Source organism: Tupaia chinensis, unplaced genomic scaffold (genome assembly GCF_000334495.1).
Source record: "Tupaia chinensis unplaced genomic scaffold, TupChi_1.0 Scaffold000359_1, whole genome shotgun sequence".
NCBI lineage: Eukaryota > Metazoa > Chordata > Mammalia > Scandentia > Tupaiidae > Tupaia > Tupaia belangeri.
In genome coordinates this window covers 1244384-1251269 of record NW_006159855.1, presented here as the reverse complement: position 1 = coordinate 1251269, position 6886 = coordinate 1244384, and positions in this window count along the sequence as shown.

Genomic DNA, 6886 nt, shown 5'->3' with positions numbered 1-6886 from the left:
ACACAGAACATTTAATAAATAGAAATGTTTTGTCTTTGAAAAAATATAAGATTAGATCAGCTTGTAACAGCCCAGAGCAGTAAATGCCCTTACAATTTTTTGTGCGTGTTTTTAAAAATGAACTTTTAATTGCATAAATGACATAACCAATACAGTGAATGGAAGCATTGCAGAGAAGCTTGAGTTACTTTAACCCCCTTTATCCTCCCCTAAGGTAACAGCTGTTGTTAGGTCAGTGTGTATCCTTGGATAGCACTTCACACTCCTGCCGTTACATTGTGTACTTTGAACATTGTATACATCAGCCTGTAACTGGCCTTTTTTTTTTTTTTTTTGAATTCAGCAACATGTCATAGAACATATCATGTCAGGGCACATGTAGCTCTTTTTATGAATGGATCAAATTCTCACTGTTTTTTAAAAATTAATTTATTCATTCATCTGTTTACTTATTTTTTAATTTGACCAAAAAGACAGGAGGAGAGAGACAGAGAGAGAGAGAGACATAGAGGGAGAGCAAGCTGCCAGGTCCTGAACTCAAACCATGGTAGTCCACGTCAAAGTCCAGCACCTTAACTACCACCACGCCATCTGCCAGCCCTCAAATTTTCTTTTCTTCTTTATTTTATTTTAAATTTTGCTAGAGGGTACCTGTGCTTTTCAAAGAGAGAGAGAAGGAAGGCAGGGGAAGAGATAAAACACCTTCCATGAAGCATAGTCACACTGCAATCCCTTCTCCATCTCTCCCTCTTCTGGGGATTTTGGGAATGCATACACATGCACCTGTCATGTTTTTCAAGCCACCAGGTCTGCGACATGAACCACATGTTAAACCACGTGGAATTCAGCTCCTCAGCCCTCACACCACTGGCTGACCCTTCACTGCTATTAATACAGATTTAAACTATAGATTATGTATGAACCAAGACCTTGTCCTCAGTTAGTATATATTTTTAAAGAATTATTTATTTATTTCCATTTGTTATTATTTTTTTAATTTGACCAGAGAGATACAGAGAGAGAGGAAAAAAAAAAAAAAAAGGCAGAGAAAGTAAGCTTCCAGGTCTGGGACTCAAACCGTGGTCGGCCACATGAGAATCCAGTGTTTTTAACCACCATGCTGCCTGCTGGCCCTGGTCTCAACTGATTTAAATGGTCATCTATTTAAATAATTTTAACTTGGAAATAAGGTAAAATGGCAGGAGATACAGATAAAACCTCAACAATGAAGCGTATCACTTATTCAGAACTTATTTTAAGGTATATTGAGAAAAATAAATATTGGAAGGCCGGCTACAGTAGGGCAATGCTCTGCAGTGTTGGAAGTGCCGTGGAGCATCAGGGTTCTGTTCGCAGTCAGCCCATATATTCTGGTCGTGAACATGTGTGCCCTTGATCCTGATTGGCTAGGAGGCTGGTGGGACGGTTGTGGTGTAAGACCCTGTGTAGGGTCTTTGTCTCTCTCTCTCACTCATGAAAGAAAGAAACTTAAGGGGGAAAAAAATAACAGATGAGGGTGGCCCCATAGTGCAGTGGTTAAGCACCATGCATTGGGAACCAGATCCCACATGGCTGACCAGTTTGAATCCCAGCTCCCGTGGCTTGAAAAACACACGGGGTACATACGCATGTGCTCTCGAAATCCTGACGGGGTGAAGAAATGGAGGAAAAGGATTGTCGCTTAACCACAACCTACTGGGGTTGCTTTCTCTTTCTCTATCTCTCTCTCTCTCTCTGGCAAGGATGCATGCCCTCTGACAATAAAATAATAATAATAAAAAGGTAGATGAGAAAGCATCCTAAAAATACACATACGGGGTAAAATAATGCCCACATTACCACTCAAATGTACTGAATAACTGATATTGAATAACATTGGTTAAAGCAACTGTTTTTGTTTATTCTAGCTGCTATGAATAAAGAGGTGAAAATTTAAACTTCTCTAAAACATGAAGAGGAGATGGAATCGATTTCAGAAAGGATTTCTTTGAAAAGAAGCACTTAAAAGGTTTTAAACCAAGGTTAAAAAAAATAAATACACACACACACACACACACACACACACACACATACACTATTTCCTAAGGGGAAACAAGTGGGAACTTATAAAACATTCAGTCCTAGATTTTTAGGTTGAAATAATAGTAAATAGCATCATTTATTTGTCCAAGACTGCACAACACTATAAAGATTTTTTTTTTAAGAGGTTTTTACCTAGGACACCTGTTCTTGCTGGAGAGAGAGAGAGAGACAAAGGGAGTGAGAAGGAAAGTGAGAAACCAACCCTCTGGGAGGATAGCCATGCCGCAATCCCATCTCCTCTATTCTCCTCCCGGGATCTTGGGCACACACACATACTTGCCTGGCCTGAGTTTCAAGCCACCGGGTCCAGCCCTCGACCATGATGGGCCGTGTGGGAGTCCAGTGATATAACTGCTACACCATCTGCTGGTCCCTGAGGATCTTGACATATTGTTTATTAAGGGATTTATAAAGCGTGTCAAGGAACATTACCTGACAGCTGTAAAAAAAAAAATTCATCAAATTACAACAGGTCTTGATCTGGATGATGCCATTTCAAATTAATGTGCTGCTTCTAGTGATGTTTCTGACTCACACCTTTTATCAGCTGTATACTATTCCACAGCACAGAGACCACAGTCTTTTATTGATGCCCCTTCAGTGTGTTTCTAGTTTGTGTCAAACAGTGCTGCCTTGTGCATGAAGAGCTGGATACACAGTGGTAGAGTGGCTTTGTGGTGTCCAGAAAGGGTCAGAATATCCAGAATTATTCCTCCCTTGTTTCCCTCCCTCCCCTACCTGTAGAGCTAGCCTAGAGGGAGTTTTTGTAAAGGGATTTGGTAAATGATGAGGGTCCACCACCAGCACAGAGCCCTGCATGGTACACACCACCCTTTCCTCTCTGGGGTAGCCTGGCCTCTTTCTACCTTGGTTTGGGCTAGACTGGGAGCCCGTGTCCTAGGCTGACTGTGGGGTGTCATGGGTGTAAATTTTGGAAGGTGGGGCCCTGGGCCTGGTTTGCTGTGGCCCCTGGCTCTTCACTGAGCCTGTTATCCAGGCTCTGGAAGCCCAGGAAGCCCACTGTCTGCCAGCCTCACTCACCAGGAGGGAAACCAAAGAGGATCCCCCCTGGGACCTCCACTGAGCACAGTGAGGCAGTGTGGCTATGGCTAAGTGGTTGGGAGGCCAGGCTGTGGAGTCAGGCTGGTTTAGGGTCCCAGCTCCACCCCTTACAGCTGTGAGACATTGGACAGCTTATTTGACTTCAATTTTCTCAGCTACAAAGTGAAGATTTTGATCTCTAGAATAATTGTTAAAGATCTGTTAGGGGGCCAGGAAGTGGTATGGTGGTTAAGGTGTTGGACTTCCACATGATGGGCTGTGGTTTGAGTCCTGGACTTGGCAACTTGCTTTCTCATCCACCCCACCCCCCCCGTGAGTGCACATGCCCTATAGCTAATTAAAAATAATAATAATAAATTAAGTTAATAATTATTTTTTAAAGAAGATCAGTTGGGTTAAATACTTAGTACAGTTGACATTATACATCTAGCATGTTGAGGAGCAGCAGAATGAAGTGGGTAAAGGAGCAAGTTGGATTGTGAGGAAAGGGACATATCTTTTTTTTGGGGGGGGGAGGTTTTTGCTATAGGGCACAGGCGCTTGCCAGAGAGACAGTAAGCGAGAGATCACCCCCCTAGCGGGGATAGCCACACCGCAGTCCCTTCTCCTCCGTTCTCCTTTCAGGATCTTGGGCGCGCACTCATACACACGCCCGGCATGAGTTTAAACCACTGGGTCTGGGACTTGAACCGTGGGAGTCCAGCGACATAGCCATTATGTCAACTGCAGGGTCCCAGGAAAGGGCCATATCTTTAGCCCCGGCCCTGGGAAAGGAAAGTGATTCCTGCCTTCTCTGGGCCTCACTGTATCCCACAAGCCTCCTCCATCTCTGGCCTTTCTCCTCTGTGGACCTTGCCTGGTAGGTCATCTTCCTCCAGGCACATTCAAGCTCCTGTCCGGGGCAAGGACACTGCTAGTTGTCCACGTGGTATCCATGAGAGCATCTTATCCCTTACTAACAGGGCCCTGGATTACTGTGAGTGGTGATATGTGCTGCTTAAGAAAAAAACTAAAGCTGAGGACTGGCAGATGGTGTAATGGTTATGTCGCTGGACTCCCACGTAGTCGACCACAGTTCTAGTCCTGGACCCAGTGACTGAAAACTCAGGCCGGGCTTGTGTGCATGTGTGCCCAAAATCCCAATGGGAGAATGGAAAAGGGATTGCGGTGTGACCATCCTCCCCTCCCCCGGGGGGAATTTCTCACTTTCTGTCTCTCTGTCTCTCCAGTGAGCACATGCACCCTTTAGCAAAAATCTCCCTTAAATTTTTTTTCTAAATGTTAAAAAAACCTGTATTTCCCAATCTCTCTCATAGGGAATGGCCAGTTAGATGTTAATAGAAGTCATTGGTTGGGGCTTCTGGCAGAGTTCTTTGAAATTGAGAGGTATACCTCTGTAATTCAGTCCCCTTATTTTCTTCCTACATAGAAAACATATGCAATGGCTGTAGCTTCAGCAACCATGATATTACCCTGAGGCAATGTCCAGGACAGAAGTCACGCACCAAGGATGGTGGGTCAGAAAGACGCCTGAGGTATTGATGACAACATGCAAGTGCCATCCTGACCCTGGACTATCCACTCCTGGATTTCAACATAAAAGAAAGTGAGTCACCATTTTATTTAAGTCACCGTCATTTTGGGTGTGCACTTTGAGCAGCCGAACACAGCTCTGTGCACATGATCAGAAGTTTCCTAGAGTCCCTTTGTCAACAAGTGGTGCTGTGGCTTGAATGTGTCCTTCCAAAATTTATGTATTAATAAAAAAAAAGTGAAAACCAAAATTCATATATTGAAGTCAGATGGAACTGGCCCTGTGGCTTGACTGTTAAGAGAGCCAGATCCCACATGACCAACTATACAGTTTGAATCCCAGCCCTAGTGGTTTGAAAAACATGCTGAGCTCATGTGCATGCTCCCAAGTCTTGACAGGGCAGAGAAATGGGGGAAAGGGACTGCCCCCTTGGGAGTGCTTTTTCCCTCTCTCTGGGGAGCACACATGCCCTTTGGCAAATAAAACAAAGAGAAAGGAAGAAACCTGGTAAGCCATCGTGATGGTGTTGAGAGGATGGAGGTGTGACCAGATCATGATGTTGACAGAAGTGAGCACCAGGGCGGGGCCTCTGTGGTTGGGAAGTGGTGGGTTTATGAGGACACACAGACACATGGACAACAACACATGTGCTCATGCCCTGCCCTTGCTCTTGCCATGTGATAGACTGCACCACCGCAGGACCCCGCCAACAAGAAGACCCTCACCAGATGCAGCCCTTGACTCTGGCCCTCCAAAACCGTGAGCTAACTAAATCTCTCTTCTTTTAAGTCACTCGCTTGTAAGTATTTCAGTTACCCGCTAGACAGCAGACTAGAGCCAGTGGTGTCTTTGGCCATGCAAGCTGCATGGCAATTCCATGAAAAGGATTAATAACAGATTCAGATGAATCCAGATTAATGGGTGGGTGCTCACCTGAGGAAGGTCTCCAGTGACGTGCCACAGGCCCTGTTCCCAGCCCTGTCACAGGTGGCATTATGATCTAGAATGATGAAATCAACTGATCTAATTTGAAGTAAGGCCCAAACTTAGGATGTGGGTTGGGTGACAGCCAGGATCTAAAGAGAACCTGACAGGGGCCAGTGGGTGGTGTAGTGGTTGGGGCGTTGGACTCCCATGTGGATGACTATAGTTAAAGTCCCAGACTAACAGCTTGAGAATCACGCCAGGCATGTGTGCACGCATGCCCAGAATCCCAAGAGGAGAATGGAGGACAAGGGATTGCAGCGTGGCCATCCCCCAGGTGATGATTATTTGCTTTCTGTCTCTCTGGCGAGCACATGTGCCCTATAGTAAAAATCTCTAAAAAATAATAATAATAAACAAAGAGAGCCTGACAGGCTGAAGCAACACCCCATATCTCCTAAGATGGAATTGGCAGTGCTTTCTGGCCCCTATTTGCAAGGTCTGAGTCAGGAAGCAGCACGTGAATAGCAGCACATGTAGGGAGGGCGAGATGGTCACTGTCTTCCAAGAGTTGAGGGCAGCTTGTTGGACACCTGTGCATGCATGCCCAAAATCCCGGGAGGAGAATGGAGAAAAAGGAATGGTGATGTGGCCATCCTCCCTGAGGGATGATTTCTCACTTTCTCTTTCTGTCCGTCTCTAACTAGCGCATGTGCACTATGGCAAAAACAAACAAACCAAAAAATTCCAAGAAGCAGAGGGTCTTCAGCCAAAGAGGCAATGGGTCCTATTCTTTCAGTGGAGTGGGCCATACCTAAGTCAGGTGACACCTGGGGAAGGAGAGCGGGAGGACGCTTGCAGCCAGGGTACCAGGGCAATAGCTGAGGGGGATGACTTGGGGGATGTTTCGTCTCTGAAGAGAAAACAGGGTGCACGCAGGCACCTCTGGCCCATGTAGGAGTAGAGTGGGTGGCTGTTGGGACAGCCTGTGCCAAGCTCCATACAGCAGGGGTGGTCTTGGGGGCTGCTGAGGTATTCTGGAGCTGAGACCAAGAACCAGGGGGCAGGGGACCGGCAGTTAGCATGATGTCTGTCGCTGAACTCCCATGTAGTCGACCACAGTTCAAGTCCCGGACCTGGTGGCTTAAACTCATGCCGGGTGTGTGTGCGTGCGTGCCCAAGATCCCGAGAGAAGAGTGGAGGCAAAGGGATTGCGGCGTAGCCATCCGCCCTGGGGGGTGATTTCTCACTTTCTGTCTCTCTCTCTCTCTGTCTTTCTGGCGA